The sequence below is a fragment of the Ambystoma mexicanum genome, chromosome 11 (assembly GCF_040938575.1).
Source record: "Ambystoma mexicanum isolate Mex_15411 chromosome 11, UKY_AmexF1_1, whole genome shotgun sequence".
Taxonomy (NCBI): domain Eukaryota; kingdom Metazoa; phylum Chordata; class Amphibia; order Caudata; family Ambystomatidae; genus Ambystoma; species Ambystoma mexicanum.
Window position 1 is genome coordinate 772334839 of NC_090934.1, and position 19498 is coordinate 772354336.

At 50.7% G+C, this 19498-nt stretch overlaps 1 protein-coding gene across 4 annotated transcripts in view; it reads left to right on the plus strand.

Moving 5' to 3' along the window:
• Positions 1–19498, plus strand: part of DENND5A (DENN domain containing 5A) — a 2487481-nt gene that overhangs the window by 2364479 nt on the left and 103504 nt on the right. The window lies entirely within an intron of this gene.

The window sequence follows — 19498 nt, forward strand, 5'->3', positions numbered from 1 at the left end:
ATCCTAACCTCTGGCATTGTTCTGGGCAACCCTCTAGACCTGGGCACCCCGTCCAACATCTCCAAACTAGGTCACGAATATGCTTCATTTATCATCGACGGCAACAAGACTTTAGTCTCTAAGGATGTAAAAACTCTAGGCTTCTATCTAGATGCTACCATGTCCTTCAATAAACAAATGAACTCCCTAGCTTCTACTACAGCTTACACATGCAAGCTTATCAGAGCTGGCAAGCCGTTCCTCTCTAAAGATAGCTGCATCATACTGGCCAGAGCACTAATTTTATCCAGATTAGACTACTGCAGTGCTCTTTACAGTAGCGCCAATAAAGCTAGTATCCAAAAACTACAAATTTTACAAAATAATGACCTTAGAGCCGCACTAGGTACCAATAAAAGAACGCACATGACCGCAATCAGACGCCAACATAAATGGCTATCTACCCATAACAAAATACAACTAAAAATCGCTTCCCTGACACACAAAGCATTTCATAATGCTGCCCCTAGCTACCTAATCAATAAACTGTCCAGAAAAACCTCTAGCAGGCCCACCCCCACCAGAACCGTCTATACAAACCGCCTGGTGGTACCAAGATTCAAATCCTCCAAGATTGGCAGTAAAAGTTTCCCTGTGATGGCCCCTAATCTGTGGAACTCCCTGCCACACGAACTGAGAGCGGATCAACCCTTCCCACTCTTGAGAAAGAACCTCATCACCCACCTCAATCTGACCGAAGACTAACCCTACTCTAAATCACTGCACAACAGCACACCGTACCTTTAATATTGTATAGTATTGCGCATTATGATGTAAATAACTGTCTTTTATCCACTATATATGTAAACCAGGGTACATTTCTGTACTCCATGATGTAATTACTTTTTTGAATTTGTTTACCTGTACATTTGAGCCTTACCCATTCTGTTCCTCACTTGTTAATTTTATTGTTTGCCATTATGTAACCTTGTAAGCCTTGCATATCCTTATTGCTGAGCCTGGTTACCTCTGGGTCTGGTGCGCATTAGAAATTCAATAAACAAACAAACAAACAAATCGTTCTTCACATGCCAACCCATTATTACAAAAGGGGAAGACAATATGAAAATCAGGCTTGGCCCACTCCTTTTGTTTTGCATAAGTCACGCCGAGTGGGACAGGTATGCCCAGACGTGGGTCCCATGCCTGCTGGGCCTAGAAACCCAAGATACACCTCACTGACGAGGCCCAACAAAGCCGAAACATGTTTGGGGAAGCTTGTGGTCTCGTGCACAAGGGATGTGACCAAGCAGTTTGGTCTGGACGGCCCCTTTTTGGGTGGGACCAAGCCTGATTTGCATATCGTCTTTCCCCTTTTGTAATGGCTTGGCAGGCGAAGAATGATTGTCTGGAGTGTTGCCCAGAGCAATGCCAGAGATTAGGGTTAATTTCAAACCTTCCAGCCATCACCTCTTTTCTTTTTGCGTAACCTTCTAGTAAGAGTCATTACTCTGCCTCGCCACAGCCCGTCCAGAGGACATCATGGAGCTGTTGCTCTCGGCGAGAAGGCCAGCAACAAAGACTCTGTACCGCTGCCAATGGAATACATTTTGCAGCTGATTCAGAGCCAGAGAGTTGGATCCTTTAATATGCGACATTGCTGCAGTACTTTACTTTTTGTTGCACCTTGCGAGACAGGGTCTCCAGGTGGCAGTGGCTAGACGGCACCTTCTATCTTCAAGAGGACACCTCGCCAGAGTTTGTGCTTTCCAGTTCCTTTGGTTGTTCAATTCCTCAAAGGACTGACAAAACATGTTTCCCCCCACATATCTTGTGGTGCCATCATGAGACCTGAACTTGGTGCTGACCTTTTTGATGGGCATACCTTTCTCCAGCATGGGGTCTGGCATGGATTCACATGCTCATGAATATTCCCCGTTGTCAGGCTGGGAATCCTCGGTAAAGAAAAAAATCAGTATCAGTTTCGTTTCTGATCTGTCTTTCTTATTTGTAACCAATCACTGATCTCTGGGTCATACTGCTCCCAGCCAATGACTGCCCTCTCCCTAAGCCCCGCCCCTGGCAGCCATCCTCAGATTTTTACTGCACGCTCAAGTGTTGGGAGTCCTCGTGTTTAGCTCTCGAGTTTTTTACTGCGTTTTCACGTTTTTTCAGGAGAATTTCTAATTTTTTCGGTTTAATCGAGCCTCAAGCTCCACCGTTTCTACTTCTGATAACGGGGGCCCGTTTCGGAATTCTTCTACGCCCCTCAAGGGTGAAGTTTTCGTCGAGTTTACACTTCTTGGAGGATTCCGGAAGATCTGCGGCCTACCTCAAGACATGGCTCAGGACAAAGGGAGCTCGACGCCTGGATCCAAGCTGTTCAGGAACTGCCCTGGATGCAGATTATATAACGTTTTCAAGGAGGACGAGCATTTGCGATGTCTCTACTGCCTCCATGGGGACAAGACGCACGTGGAGAAGGACTGTGCGTTCTGCAAGAACCTTTCAGAACGAACCAAACAAGATCGTCGTTCCCGCCTCGCCACCTGGCTGGAGAAGGGCACAGCAAGTGAGAAGGCGAAGAAGAAGTCTGAGCGGGCTTCTAAGTCCTTTGAGGGCACCCGGCGACGGTGGCCCAACAGAAGGCCAAGCACCGCGAATCTGCGGCTCCGGGAGTGCCGAAAGGTCAGGCTCTTTGGTTGCCAAGCAGGGCGCTACTTCCCCGGCACGTTCGACCACGAGCCAGCGCTCTGGGTCGGGGAAGAGGAAGTCCGAGAACCTGGCTAGGCCACTGGAGTGGACCCGGTTGATCTCGAAGGGGGAGCGAGGCGTTGACCCTCCCCCCAAGGTGAAGGCCCAGGACGCACCTAAGGTGGTGAGGGCCTTGATCCACCCGGCTAAGGACTCTACCGAAGTGGTCTCTGCAACCCCGGCGGAGCCGGCTGAGACTACGCCAATGGAAACGGCCTCTGGGCCCAGAGTATCCCTGCCGCTGCGGAGGGAATCCTCTTTCCAGCCCATCGCTAAGACCCCTGTGAAGCCCCCAGCTGAAAAAGAAGAGGGGGGGCCGGTGGCCGTTACAGACTCGGAATCAGCCTCTGAGGAGGAACTGGTGGAGACCGAGAGGGGCCTCAACAAAAGGTCCATAGGCCTCAACGAGAGGTTCATAAACCTCAACGAGAGGTTCGAGAAGGTTCGATCCCAGGGGACGGTTCCTACTGACGTGATCGATGATAGCGACGAGGACGACAAACGGGGCCCACTGGAGCGGCCATCCCATCCGTCGCAGCCATTGCCCGAGCCCCAGGATAGCTCGCCGGCCATTTTGTTGGCAATCCAATCCTTATGTACCGAGATAAGGATGAGATTACCACTACCCCGACGGAGGAGCCAGAACCAGGCCCATCGGGAAGTCCTCCGAACAAGCGGAGGAGAGTCCACCCTGCTCCGCCCTTCATGCCTGCGAGACCAGCGGACCCCTCATCCCCCTCGCTGGGAGAGGATACGGTGACGGATACGGAGACGGACGACGGCGGCGGCGATGACACAGCAGACATCCCGTCGTCGCCTCCCCCGCGGGCGTCCCCAGCCGACGAGGTTGGCTCTTTCCACGCCATGATAACCAGGGCATCCGAGCTCTTCCAGCTCTGCCCTGAAGAACAGAAAAAGGAGGGGTTTCTGTACCAGCAACGAGAGGCTAAGAGGAAGGCGGTCCTCGCGGTGCCTTTACTCGACGACATCTGGGACGAGGGGCTTGCTGTCCTCAAGAACCCTGCCACGACACCCGCCAAGAGGGACAGGTACGAGAAGAAGTACCGAGTCCCTGATGCTGCCCCCTTGTGCCTCAGGGCCCAGCCCACGCCGGACTCGGTCGTCTCGGCAGCAGCTAAGAAGAAGGCAGCGGGTGCGGCGGCTTCAACTTCCACCTCCCCGCCGGACAGCGAGGGTAAGAAGTTGGACTCTATGGGACGATGAGTCATCGCCTTAGCGATCGTGGCCCGCTACGACAGGGAGCTCTGGTTCAAGATGGCTCCCCTGCTAGATTTCCTGCCTGATGACAAAAGGGCGGAGGCCCTAGAGATTCTGCAGGAGGGCGAGGTGGCGTCGGATCACGCCATTACGGTGGCAACGGACATTGCCGATACCGGATTTCGCCAACTGGGCAACGGAGCTTGCCTCCGACGACGAGGTTGGCTCAAGGCGACAGACTTTCCCCAGGACGTCCAGACCAGAGTGTTGGACATGCCGTTCGACGGCAACAACCTCTTTGGTAAGGCAGTGGATGAGTCTCTACAGGCCATCAAGACCGACTCGGAGACGGCCCGGGCCCTTGGGGTGCTTCAGCAGCGACGGCCCTTTCGGAGCTCTGGAGGCAGACAGGGTGCCTCCAAAGGTTCCAGCGGTGGCTCCTCCACCTACCGCCAGGCGGCCTGCTCCTCTTCCCAGGAGGCCTACAGAGGTTGCGGCAAACAAGGGGGTCCCGCCATAGTCGCCAAGGAGGCCAAGGCGGCAAGACCGCCTCCAAGCAAGAATGACCCGGCTGTGTTGTCGGGCCCCCACCGAAGCACCCCGGTGGGAGGCCGGCTGACGAAGTTCGTCAGCGTGTGGGAGTCCATCTCCACTGACCGTTGGGTGTTGGACACCCTGGCCAACGGGCACTCGCTGGAATTCCAAAAGAAGTGCCCTTGCATTCCTCCCGTGGCCAGGAAGGAAAATCACGTCCCTCAACTGCTGTTGGAGGTAAGGGCGATGCTCAAGAAAGGTGCCATCAAGCTCGTCCCCAGAAGGCTCTGGGGCTCCGGAGTGTAGTCAAGGTACTTCCTCGTCAGGAAGAAGACAGGCGGTTGGCGCCCCATCCTGGACCTGCGCCGCTTAAACAAGTACATCAACGCACAGAAACTCAGGATGGTCACCCTCCAGCACGTGCTGGGATAGCTGGAGGAAGGCGACTTCCTATCGTCGCTGGACCTGGAGGATGACTACTTCCACATCCCCATTCTAAGAAGGCACAGGAAGTTCCTCAGGTTCGTGGTTCAAGGACGCCACTACTAATTCAGAGCCCTACCGTTCAGATTAAAGTCGGCACCCAGGGTTTTCACCAAGTGCCTGGCACAAGTGGCGGCGCGGCTGCGCCTGCAGGGGATCCACGTCTACCCCTACCTGGACGACTGGCTAATCCGGGCAAGGTCAAGGGAACTCGCCGTCGATCATACGGTGAGGACCGTCCGGTTGCTCACGGAGCTGGGGTTCTCCATCAACTACCCCAAATACCACCTGGTTCTGTCGCAAGTAGCACTGTTTTTGGGGGCGAAGCTCGATACAGTGGAGCAATTGGCCTCCCCTTCGGAGGAGAAGACCAATACCATCCTGGGCAAGGTACGGCGACTGTTAGCCACGGACGTGGCCAGGGTGAGGTCCATCAAGTCCCTTCTCGGGATGATGTCCTCATGCATCTACCTTGTACCCCTTTGCAGACTTCGGATGCGTCCGCTGCAGGAGTTCCTCGACGCCCGCTGGTTTCAGGCGGGGGGGCTGCTTCGAGGACAGGATCCCCCTCGACGAAGAGTTCCGTCAGGCGATCCTATGGTGGGGCACCCGGGCTCACCTCACGACAGGCACAGACTTTCAAACCCTGGCGTTTCAGGAGATGGTGACTACGGACGCCTCTCTGGAGGGTTGGGGGGGCCCACACCGGAGATCTCGATGCAAGAGGCCTTTGTCTCCCGGAGGAGAGGTCTCTTCACATCAACATCTTGGAGCTCCGTGCAGTGTTCTGGGCGCTCAAGTCGTTCCTCCCGTCCCTCAAGGACAAAGTGGTGAGGATCTTCACCGACAACACTACCACAATGTTCTACATACGGAAGCAGGGGGCACCAGATGCCCAGCCCTATCCAAGGAGGCCCAGGATCTGTGGCACTGCGCCGTCGCCCAGCGGATGTTTCTGGTTCCCTTCCACCTGGCAGGAATAAAAAACACCATCGCCGACTCACTCAGCAGGGAGCTACGCTCGTGCCACAGGTGGGAACTGCGCCAGGATCAAGTGGATCGACTCTTCCAACGATGGGGCAAACCCCAGATCGACTTGTTCGCGACAAGCTCCAAGTGCCAGAGGTTCGCCAGCAGGATCCCCCAGCCGAGGAGCATGGGCCATGCTTTCTCGTTCCCTTGGGACGGCCTGTTTCTATACGCGTTCCCTCCATTGCCGTTGCTGCTCCGCCTCATCAACCAGCTCAAGAAGTCCAGGTGCATGATGATCCTCGTTACACCGGCGTGGCCGAGGCAGATCTGGTTCCCGGACCTTCTGGACTTGTCAATGTCCCCGCCAGTCAGGCTGCTGGTGGATGCAGATCTTCTCGCCAGAGAAGGAGGCGCCATTCTACACCACGACCCTCAGTCACTGAACTTGCAGGCCTAGCTCCTGCAGCACTAGAGTTTGGAGGGTACGATATCCCGGCTGATTGCAGAGAGGGTCTTGCAAAGGCCATGGCGTCCTCAACTCTCAAGTGTTACGGTCATAAATGGAAGAGGTTCTCTGTCTGGTGCCCTGCGCAGAAGATTAACCCTCTGCGAATTACGGCCCCTCAAGTGCTGCCGTACTTACTGTCACTGGCCAAAGCTGGACTGGCTCACGCCTCCATAAAAATACATCTGGCTGCCATCTCCCGATTTACCAGGACTACGGGACGGGCGTCCTTGTGGTCTCATCGCCTGGTAAAGGAATTTATGAAGGGACTATTCCGATCATTCCCACCGGTGAAGGCCCCTGCCCCGGCGTGGGAACTTAATGTGGTGCTGACCAGGTTCATGGGGGCCCCATTTGAGCCTATGCATTCGGCGCCTTTGAAGTTCCTGTCATGGAAGACAGCGTTCCTCGTGGCTATCACCTCTGCACGACTAGTGGGAGAGATTCAGGCCCTATCTTGCAAGCCTCCATACTTGACTTTTCATAACACGAGGGTGGTGCTGAGGACGCACCCCTCCTTCATGCCCAAGGTGCCGTCGACGCACACCTTCACAAGATTCTACTGCGTCGATCGGGACTCCAGGGAGGAGTCCAGGGTCGGCCAAGCAGTGCTGCGCAACCTGTTCGCTTAAGGTGAGCCTGGTGAGGAGGTAAGAGATGCTTAATGTTGAGTTGTTGTATTGCTTAATGTTGAGCCTGTTGCCACCTCCCGTGGTTGTGCATGTGTATACTGCTATGTATTATTTTATTCATGAGCATGTGAATCCCCATGCTGGAGAAGGAACAAGTTACTTACCTGTAACTGTTGTTCTCCAGCATGGGTCTGGCATGGATTCACATGCGAACCCTCCCACCTACCCCTCTGCGGCTCTTCACTTGGTCATACTGCCTCTTGGCGGGCTACCAAATCTGAGGATGTCTGCCAGGCGCGAGGCTTAGGGAGAGGGCAGTCATTTGCTGGGGGCAGTATGACCCAGAGATCAGTGATTGGTTACTACTAAGAAAGACAGATCAGAAACGAAACGGATACTGATTTTTTCTTTACCGAGGATTTCCAGTCTGACGTCGGGGAATATTCATGAGCATGTGAATCCATGCCAGACCCATGCTGGAGAACAACAGTTACAGGTAAGTAACTTGTTCCTTCAAGTTCATGCGCTCCTGCCAGCTAAGGCTTCTGTCTTGGAAGGCAGCCTTTCTGACCGACATCATGTCAGCGTGCAGGGTGAGCGAGCTCGGGCCCTGTCTTCCAAACCACCTTTTACTGTTTTCTCCAGAGATGCTTAGGGTTAGTCCATCCTTGCTCTCCAAGGTGGTGACGGACTTCCATCTAAGGCAAACAGTAGATCTCCCATCTTTTTACTCTCCTCTGCAACCTTCAAGGACAAGAAGATACTTCAGAGACTGGACCCTAAAAGTCCCCTGAGCTTCCATGTTACCAGAACTTGAAGCTTCAGGGTTGACGACCAGCTTTTTGCGGGATATGCTGGACATCGGATGGGTAAAGCCATTATGTATCAAGCCATCTGAAGGGGGCCTGGCTAACTAGCCATGAAATAGGACGCGTCTGAAAAGCTGCTCTGTGTGATCCGACACAGATCTGACAACAACACGCAGAAAAATGACAAACGGCACCTACAAATTGAGGCATGGACGTTGGAATGGGTGCCCTGCATTGCTGGAAGTTTGCAGGTGAATTGAAGCTGACCGAGAGGAAATAAAAGCTTTTTTGGCGAGCGGCCGCACTGACAAAAGAAATACAAAATGGCGGCTTACAAAGGGATTGTGCTTGCGATGATGAAAGCCGCTGCAGAGACCTGAGCGGCGAGTCGCGAAGACTGAAGGAGCAGAGCTCGAACTGCAGTGCTTGTTGTTGCACTGTGAACGAGAGCGCTTGGCACCACTGATGAGGTGCGGGGTGCGCGAATACTGTGGCGGCAGACATACGGACCAAACTATTAGCGGGGCCCGTGCCGGAAGAAGCTCCGTTGGGGTCAGGAGAGCCCAACGCGGACCGCATAGTGATCGGCTGCCGAGTCGTGGCTGACGAGGCAGATACATTGTTGCTGACATAGCAGGGCACCCGTGCCATGTGAGGAAGCCGACGCAGATTCACTGCAACTAATTAAGTGAAATCATCGGGTCGGAGCGGGCACGACGGAAACATTGTAACACTTTCCGAGATCAGGCTGGGGAAGGGCAGGCTTCCGAACACAGGGCGACGTTGCAAGAGCCATGTGTGCTGTAAATTCGGCTTCCCTTGCAGCATTACATGGGAATTGTTGCCCCGCATGCCCGACCAGCCGGAGAAGAACGCCCTGCTGATCACATCCAAGGACAGAGATTGGAGTTGCACTGGCCTTTGGAAGGACTGGTGTTTAATAGAAAAGGCACATGCATTGAAGGTGACCTCGCAGGACTACTGTATAGCAAATTAAATAACAGGAGGGTGCCTTGGTGGTACCTCGCCTGACTCATTCTGAGCAGCCTCAGGGCGGTTGCATGTACTGTATGAAGGTGTCTGTCGGGTGGGCCGGTGACACAGCAGGCACTGTGGTGGAAAACCACCCAAGCCACAAATCGCTGCTGTGGTGGAACCATCTGAAGCAAAGTCGAGCTCGGACATGTGAGCTGCTGGTGACCAGTGCAACTTAAAGCTTTACCTTGCATGCAGCTCTAATGCAATGACGCCTACCTTTCGCGGTGAGGGGGCCTGGGAACCATATCACCACGGGAGGCAGATAAAGCACCCATGACCTGCATAAGGCGGTGGGTGGCGCATCCAGGCGCTACCAAGAAAAGTGGATATAGAGGTAAGCTGCCGTTACTATAGAGAGTGCAGTTCATGGGCTGGCGCCTCCTGGATACTTGCAAAATACAAACCTAAACAGGGGATTCTCAAGGATTAGGGCCCTGGGGCTGGAGTAATACGCTGGATGCGCACCACAACATAGAGGCAAGATTGATACGCCACGGACCGGGTACCCTTGGATACATTACGGAAGTTGCAAGATGGCGGGGAGAGGAACCGTCAGCAAGAGCAAAAACAGACAGTCTACGATGGAAGCATTTGCCAAGACGCAGCAGTTTCCTGCGGGGACAGCGCACAGTGGCGCAACAGCACCGGCGGAGGGTGCCTCAGCGGCTGGAAACCACCACATACTAGCAGTTATCACGGAGCTAAGAGACTCGTGGGGGATAGCGATGGCGGACCTGCGAACCTCCTTGTAGGCTAAAATAGACGCCCCTAGGCATAGAAGTCATCCTACTGCGGCAAGATGTCAGAACGCTGGCAGAGAGAACGAGCAGCTTGGAAAGTGCGGTGAAAACCAACACATACACTAGCACCAGTAATATTAAAGAGGTGCATATACTGAAGCAATAGGTGGCCAATCTGGAGAACCGTGCTGAGGAAGCGGAAGGGAGGGCACGAAGGAATAATATCCGCGTGGTCGGACTGCCGGAGGGGGAGGAAGGCCAAGACCCTACGGACTATGTGGAGAACTTGATCTTGCAGGAAATTGGAGCTGACAAACTTTCGCAGGGATTTACGGTGGAGCGAGCACATAGAGCCCTCATGAGCAAACCAAAGCCGGGGGCCCCTCCTTGTGTGATAATTGCCAAGATACTGAACTATAAATATCACAAGAAGATTCTGGAGTATTTTCGCAAAGGGGGAACGATCGAAAGGGCCTCTAGCACCATCACGGCGTATCCTGACTATACAATGCTAGTCCAGAGGCAACGATATAGCTATGTGGCAATCAAGAGGAGATTGCGCATGGCCGGAATTAAGTACATGCTCCTGTACCCTGCGAAACTGAATGTGCTGCACAAATGTAGAATTTTTTTAGGACACCCAGGAGGAAGCAGCGGCGTGGCTGGATCTACAGGGTTGCCCGGAACAAGATGCGGAGAAGTTCCACGAGGAGCATGATAAGAGACTGGGATATTATATGCCTATTGGGATGACGTAGAGCGGGTCCCCCTGCAGAGACTATGATAGTGATAAGCTAAAGGGGCGTGGGCGAGTAGTGCTGTCGTTTGGTAGGATGCCCGTGACTTTGTTTAATTTAAAGGACTGGAATATAGAAGATTGAATATATAAGTGAATTAAGCAGCAATGTGTGGTTGAATTAAAGCGAAACAGGAGTGGCAGGGCGATGGCACCCTACCCCCTGGTAGTAGTAGTAGTAGTCATCGCAGGATAGCCATGAGGGCGACCTCACCCTGTCGAGCTTCGAGTACAGGCTATTGCCAGGAAGAGCTAGATGCGGGGGTGCCTGAGATCCAGGGATGGAGCTGGTACACAGTTGGGGGGTGTAATGTTGGGGATGGGAAGGGAGGGTATGTTGGGGATGGAATGGGAGGTTTGAGGGGAGGGGAACGGGGAGTTTGGTGTGTTTTTGGTTGAGGGGAATTTAAACCGGGGAACAAGCCTATGCAGAAATAGTAACATGGAATGTAAGGGGTCTAAACAGTTACTTAAAGAGAAATAAGGTCATGTTGTACCTGCGCAGGCAAAAAATAGACATTGCATTGCTACAAGAGACTCACCTGACAAGGGAAAAAATGGATACGATTGCTAGGAAGTGGAGGGTGGTGATGGTGAGCTCATCATATTCTGCCTATGCCAGGGGAGTGCTCATTTGGGTGGCGCCACATGTCCCATTCCAGCGGCTGCAAGAGGTGGCTGACGCAGATGGGAGGATGGTTATATTGAGGGGACTGGTAGAGAATAGAGAGATAAGCATAGTAAATACGTACGCCCCGAACCAGAACACAGTGGCATACATTAGAGCATTGTGTACTAATCTGAGTAAGTGTGTGGGGAGTGCTGTGATTTGGGGAGGGGACTTTAACTGCGTACTCGACCCAAGGGTGGATAGATCGGATGGGAAGATGAACAGACCCGCTCCTGCTGCCAAAGCGCTGTGGACACTGTTGAGGGACTTTGGTTTAGAGGACGCATGGAGAATGAGACACTCCCAGGAGAGGCAGTATTCGCATTATGCTGCCCCACAGCAGTTACACGAGGTTGGATTACGTCTTTACTACACCTGAGGTGCTAGCGGAGATAACACATATAGACTATAAAGCAAGGATTCTTTCGGACCATTCGCCCCTGATTCTCGGATGGCAATATTGCCCCCCGAGAGCGAGGATAGCGACATGGCGCCTGTGAGCGGAGGCGCTGAAAGACCCCTTTTTTAGAGAGGACATAAGGGAGGAGATTGTTAACTTTTTCGAGACGAATACTGGGAGTTTGGATTCGGCAGGAACACTGTGGGAGGCCTAAAAGTCGTGATGAGAGGGGTAGCCATAGCAAAATCTAAAGGATTACAAGGTGGGATTTTAGCTGACCTATGAGAAACAGAGGAGAAACTGGAAGAGGCTTTAAGGGATGAGGATGGCACTAAAGAGAAATTAGAACTGATACTTATGCTACAGCAGAAATGTGCAGAGCACTGGGATAGACTGTGTAATCTCAATTATAAAAAATATGTAGAGAGACAGCACGCGGGCGGGGATAAACCAGGACGGCTCTTGGCGTGGTTATATAAGAGCAAAACCCCCAGAGTCACGATCAGGACCATAATGAGAGAAGACGGTAGTATAGCTGACACCCAAGAGGGAGTTAACCAAGAGTTTGGCAAGAGCAGTCGTGCCATGATAATAGAAACATTGGAGGATAAAGGGTTGCCCAAGATAAGTGAGGAAGAAAAAGAGGAGTTAGATGCACCAATTACCCTAGAAGAACTGGGGGAGGTGGTGAGACTGTTGCCTACTAGCAAGACTCCAGGGGCGGATGGACTCCCAAGCAAATTTTATAAAGCATACATGGAAGAGGTTCTCCCCCCGCTGTTAGAAATGTTTAATGAAGCGTTTGAGACAGAGAGTTTGCCAGAGTCACCGAGAGAAGCGATTATAATACCGCTTCCCAAACCTAACAAGCCTGGGCACAGCTGCAGCTCATATCGTCCCTTGTCAATGCTAAACCAAGACTTCAAGATATTGACGGCTGTCTTGGCAAACAGATTAAAGAAGGTTATTGGCAAATTAATACACCCTGATCAGACGGGTTATGTCCCAAATAGGAATATCTCTAATAATCACAGACGACTCCAACAAATTATTGAGAGTAGAAGCGTAAATGCAGGTGAAATGGCAATTGTGTCCTTGGACGCAATAAAGGCCTTCGATTCAGTCAAATGGCCATGGCTGATGGCGACCCTGGAAGGTTATGGGTTGGGACCTGGATATGTTCGGTGGGCGAAAATATTGTATAGAGAGCCGCTGGCTAGAGTTAAGACAGGATCGGTGATATCTGAAAGGTGGCATCTTAGCAGGGGCACCAGACAAGGTTGTCCGTGGTCTCCAATGCTCAACCAGTATCTGGCACTCCTTGCTCACCGCATCGCCGCTCTCTGCCCCTACTTCCAGTGCTATGCAGACGATACCCAGCTCATTTTCAGGCTACCCTCGGCCTCCTCCTCTCCTTCCCTCATCTCCGACTGTCTGTCTGCTATCCAGGAATGGTGTGCCGCCAATGACCTCTGCCTCAACGCCAGTAAGACTGAGATTCTACTCATCGGCACACCCACTCCCTCCTTCCCTGCAGCTCTCTGGCCGGCCTCCCTTGGCCCCCTTCCTGCCCCTACCTGCAAGGCTAAAAACCTCGGGGTCATCTTCGACTCCACACTCTCCTTCTCTCCTCATATATCTGACGTCTCTAAGAAGTCACACTACCAGCTGCACCTCCTCAGAGGTATTCTTCCCTTCCTCTCCTTCCCCCAGAAGCTCACTGTCTCCCGAGCCCTGGTTCTCTCAAGGCTGGACTACTGTAACAGCCTCTATCTTAATCTGCCTGCCTCCACTCTCCGCCCTCTGCAACTTATCCAGAACAGAACTGCGAGACTTGTCCTTGGCCTCAAGCCCAGGGACCGTATCTCTCCAGGACTGAAATCTCTTCACTGGCTCCCAGTGGCTGCGAGGATTAAGTTCAAAACCCTCTGCATTGTCCACAAGGCCTTCTGGGGCCTGGGACCTAAATACCTTCAACTCTCTCTTCCTAAATATCTTCCTTCACGAGCCCTTCGCTCATCCGTCTCCAACTCCCTCATGGTCAGCCGCTTCTCGAAGCAACGAGCTGGGGGTAGATCTCTCTCCGCAGCAGGGGCCTCCCTCTGGAACAGCCTTCCTGCCTCCCTGAAACTTGAGGAGAACCATCTCCGGTTCCGGAAGCACCTCAAAACCTTCCTCTTCGCTTCTGCCTTCTCTCTCCCTCTCCCCTGCTAATCCTGCTTAACTCCCCACTGAATTCAGCACTAAACCTGCATCTGGGCCACTCTCAGCAACCTCGGTCCAGGGCCCAGCCACTCTCCACTTGCACTGCCTCCCTGGCTCCCCCTGCACTGTGGGACTGTCACTGTATCCCTACAGCCCCCTTCCCAGCACTTGCTCTGCACTTACCTCGCACTTGCCACCAGCTGGCCCTTTTTATTTATTATTTATTATTTTTGACGCTACTTACCTTGTACTGCACTTCCCCCCCACCTCCTCCCCCTGCACTTCCTCCTTTTCCCCTTACCTCTGCACTTGCGCGATCTGAATGACACCTGGCCTAGTAGGATCGTTTGTCTGTCTTCCCCTTGTTTCCCTCCCTCCCTGCCTCGTCGCGCCTTGAAACACTTGTGTATAGGCGCGTTACAAATACCATATCATATCATATCATACATACTGGCCCTGGAACCTCTAGCGATATATCTGAGACAACAATGAGACCATAGGCATTGAGGTGAAAGGGGAACGACATCTGATCTCCCTATACGCATATAATATGTTGCTGTATTTGAGGCACCCAGAGCAAAATCTCCAATATATTCTAGAGGTAATGGAGAGAAATGCGGGGTTCTCTGGCATAGCGGTGAACCCCCAGAAGTCGAGCATGTTCCCACTAGGTGGGTACATGGGGATCCCAGTGGAGCGGTTACCCGTATTGTGGGTGGCATGGGCGGTCAGAACATTTCGGTACTTAGGGATAGACATATATCACACAGCAGAAGAAGAGCATAGGTGCAACATGGAGGTAGCCATTAAAAAAATTGAAAATTGCATGCATTTTTGGGTGAGGTTGCCTTTAGCAATGATGGGGTGGGGAGCAATGCTCAAGATGGTGGTCTTGCCTAGGCTCCTGCACTACTTTGGTTCGTACCATATCTGATACCTAATAAGTTCTTCATCAAACTGAACGGTATGTGTAGGGATTTGCTGTGGCATGGCACGCGGAACAGAGTGGCACTATGGAAGCTCCAGAATTTCTATGAAAAAGGGGGAATAAAATTGCCCAACTATGAGGTTTATTATGTGGCGAGCCAATTGCAGTATGTTGCCAAATGGCTCTCGGATAAAGAGACCTCTGAATCCAGGCTGTTCAGACAAGATTGCACACCCTTTTACTTGAAAGATATGATGTGGGTACCCAAGGCAGAAATGAAAGGGTGCCCCAAGATGATGTTACTGGGATGGAAAGTGTGGCACAGAGCATGTCAGATGATGGAGAACCCATCTCCATGCTCCCCGCAGGTACCACTGGTTGCATTGACAGGAGCGGATGAACAGCTTAGGAAGATACTTAGAAGCCACTGGGAACCGGTTGGGCTAGCAACAATGGGAGATATTTGGCGGGAGGGTTCTATTAATACCTTTGAGGGGCTGCGGGATAAGACTGGGTTGCATGCGGGCCAGTATATTACATATCATAGAATGGTGCACAGAGTTAAGAGCATATGGCCCGAAACTGTGTTGGAGGAAGAACTTGATGCCACCACAGATATGATCTACGACATAGTGGAAGGGGGACATGAGATATCCAGATTATATGAGATGTTGATGATTTAAGTGGGGAAGGAGGTCACACAGTTGAGACTGGATTGGGAAGCGGAAGCAGGAGCCCCGATGGAGGATGGGATGTGGGAATGGGCTCAGAGGTATCACAAGAAGGTATCTAGAAATGCGAGATTGAAACAGATACAACTGCATATCACGCACAGGGCATACATGGATATCGAGGTTTGTGAATGTAGGACGGCAGGCATGCCCCAAGTGTGATTAGGAAAACGCGGGCATGGTGCATATGTTCTGGTCATGCCCGGTCATTGAACGCTTTTGGAGCGAGGTGGAGCGGAAACTGGCAGACAAAGGGGTCAAGATTGTAGTGGATACTGTGTGGGCTTGTCAGTTGGGGGGGCGTTCCCAAGGTCACAGAAGCTAAAGCATGTGAGCAAACTGAAAGATCTGGCATATGTGCTTGCAAAGAGAAGAATCGCCATGGGGTGTAAGACATGCCATAGACCGAGAGTGGAGGTGTGGTGGAAAGATTTGCAGAAATGGGCAGAGGCAGAAACCATGGTATGGCAAGAAGCGAGCAGCGCCGGGGGGGAGGAGGAGACAGAGTCCCTGATGGCCTGGAAATTATTGATAGCAGAACTGTTTGGGTCAATCCGAGACCCAGATGAACCCAGGGAAGGAGAGACCCTGCCACAGGATGCAGATACGGAATGTGTAAAGTGATAGGCTTGAAATGGGGGGTGGGATAGGGGAAGCAGTGACTTGAAGTAAACGATGTACAATGGATCTGTTTGGTTTGTATTGTTTGGTTGGAATTTAATAAAAATGTTTTTAAAAAAAATTTAAAAAAATGTATCAAGCCATCTCAAGATGGATTGTATTGGCTATTTCGGAATGCTACAGCATTGCAGGCAAATCACTCCTGCAAGGATTTAGGGCCCACTAAACTAGGGGAATGGCAGCCTCTTCGGCCTTGTAAAGGGGAGTCCCCACAGCAGACATTTGCAAAGCAGCAACATGGTCTTCTGGCCTCACATTCACTAAGCATTATTGTCCAGACACTTGGGCCAGTCAGTATGCCCGATTTAGCAGAACTTTTTTACAAGACGCTCTGTAAGGGTATTGGGATAGAAGTGGCTCTCTTGGTATGGGAGTCCATCTAAGATGACAAAACTGTGGGAGGGCACTATCCATTAGAAGAACAAATTACTTACCTCTGGTAATGTTCTTCCTGATGGATATTCCTCCCATGGATTCCTCATCACCCTCCCAACCTGTGTCTCAATTTAGAGAGATGATGGGCTTTTCATAAGCCTTTCCTTCTTGGCCGTAAGGTCCAGGATAGGCCACAAGTTGCTCGGCTTAGTTGAAGAATGTGAGGCACACTTTCCTAACGCGACCCTACAAAATGGGAAAAAATGAGAAACTGAGATCACCCATTTATACCAAAATCACGTCCGGACCCAATGTCTAGGACTATTGAGGGCCCTCAGTGCCGATGGCACACGGCGCCCCCTGGTGGGTAAAACATTTCCGAAGTTGTGCTGCTACCACAGAATACATCTAAGATGAGGAATCCATGGGAGGATTATCCATCAGAAAGACCATTACAAGAGGGAAGTAATTTGCTGTTCTGTCTGATTATTTTGGTCACCTCTCCCATTTGTGTTAGAGTATGCCTCTATCGGTCCACTAGCATTTCTCGCTAACTCAATGTAGCATGAAATGGTTTGTGAGAACGGCATGCACTTGGGCGCTGGATATCTCATTCTTAAGAGTATATAGAGCAAGAAAATGAGTAGTCTTGTCAATTTGGTTGGGTTTAAGTGTTGGTTTTTCACATACCACGTACCGACACGTGTTTTGACCCAACAGGGGTCTTTACCAAGGCTGTGCGGTGTACATTTGTTGCATTTTGTGCAACAAACCGTGAGGAGATAAAGTATGTAGTGACCAATTTGTCAATGTGATGGAAACATGTGCGTTACGTGACATTGGCACAGTGGTGTCCCATAAGACATAAAAGTGATATGTGATAGGCATAGTTATATCAGCGTTATTACATATCATGCATGGTGTTCATGGAGACAGTCATGCTTGGTTAGATATAAGCAGGTTTTGGTTGCATGGGTGATTGTTTCTTTCACATTGTGGTTAATACAATCACATTGGTTATGTTGTTCATTACACATAGTATATGATATGATAGGTTATTTATAGCGCGTTTAATAGCCAGAGATTTCTAAGCGCGGACTCGGTGATCGAACATGTGTTGCTCCGTGTCGTCTTGCTTCCAAGGCGAGCATGCTGCCCCTGTGCTAGCCTCCTGAGTAGTTGCACAATAAACAGTTGTTACGTCAAACAAGGGGAGAAAGAAAATGCACCAGGGAAGAGAAAAGCAGAGGGTAAGTGGTTAATAGTATCATGTACCTGGATGGGATGTTTGGCTACTTGAAGGCCCCTCGAGAATGGGGCTCAATATTACTGGGTTGTATGAGGTTCAAATCATATAAACTGGGTGTTGAGCGCCAACGTAGTGGCTCCGCTGAATAGCAGGCCATGGGATAAGAAGAATATAGCATGTCTCATTTCATCAGCACAGCAACAACATCATCCCATTTTTACCCCCCCCTCATCTGATTTACCAGCAGTCAGATGAGTACCTCAAATCACACCCATACCACCCAATTCTACTCGACTCCACGCCCAGCACTTGCATTAAAATTTACATGGACTTACTACCATATATACACAAACAGTGGATGTGTTTGGGTTGGGGAGTGGCAGGTAGTGGGTAGGAATGGCCATAGGAATTATAATGGCCATGGGCAGTCAATGATTGGGTAAATAACCAAATAACATTCACAAGCTGTGTGTCCCTCCTTACATGTCATTTCCCTCTTAGATGTAGTACAATGTATTATTTTTTCTCCTAGATGGCGCTTAAGCACCACCTAATAGCCACAACTAAAAATGTGCATTTCATTGGAACGTTTACAGTCCAAGGTTTTAAGATGAACAATTGGTTGCCTTCTAAATGGACTCATAGTTTTATATATGAGTAAGCAGTCAACAAACCACCACATTTCATCTGTGTCTTCTATTATTCCTGTATATTGCTCGCAAACACCCCTTCTGCTCCCTCTTTAGCACTTTCCCTACTGATTACAAAGTTCTTACCTTTTCTGTGGATGATCTAGACTGTGACATCTTTTCTTATCATTGCAACTAGCAAGGTGCTGTACCAACCCTATGTAGTTGAGGGCTTCGTCTGCATCCATCTCAGGGGAATTTACCCTTTTACCAACACTATAGCTGGTAACAAAAATTGATCTGAAGCAGCGTTAAAAACAGTCCCCCAACTACATCTAAATGGGAACATTGCGTTTTTTAGTACCCAGAATCCCACCGATATAATTTTCTGACTTTGGCAGAAACTCCCATCGATCAGCACTCTCATGCCAGGTGTAAGAGTGTGGCATCCTGGGCTTCACAGTTAATATAGTTAGGGTCATAGTCTGTGTCATACTTGTTTACCATGTGGGGAGTGATATGAGGTCTCGTAAGCATATGTTACTGGATCATATCATATGTAATGTACAGTTGTTTTATATAGCGCCCTTCTGCCAATAAAGTTGGCCTCCCTGCACCTGGCTCTGTAAGAAAGAAGGGCACGGTGTGTTAGATAGCGGGAAGGCAGATTCAGTATTGGTATTGATGGATGCAGGTCGTAAGTACCTGTTTACCTCTTTCTCGCTATGGAAATCTCTCTGTTGTGGTTTGTACTGACGGGGCAGGTTAGCCATATGGGCAGCCTCCGAATTGTGGAGTACAAATATTAACAGCATGGTTGTTGATAGACAATGGATACGGTCTGGTAAGTACACTAGACCTAGGAGGTCGTCTGTAGGAGTGTGAGTGGTGTAGGTATGCAAGATTTTAGTAGTAAGGAGTTAGTTGTGGGGGCGAGGGTGTTGTCACTTTCTGGCCTTTGGTGGTTAATTTCACTGAGATTAAAGGTGCGGACCAATGCCACTTAGGAGAAGCGTCACGAGCCAGCTCACAGTTTCAAAAAATGCTTGTTGTGAATTAGCCCAAGTTTCTGGTGCACAGTTTTTATTCAGTTGCTATAATTCTTTTTTTTCTTTCAAAGTGGTTGGTTGAAAAGCCTTGCCTTGAGCTGTTTACTGAAAGTCAGGTGGT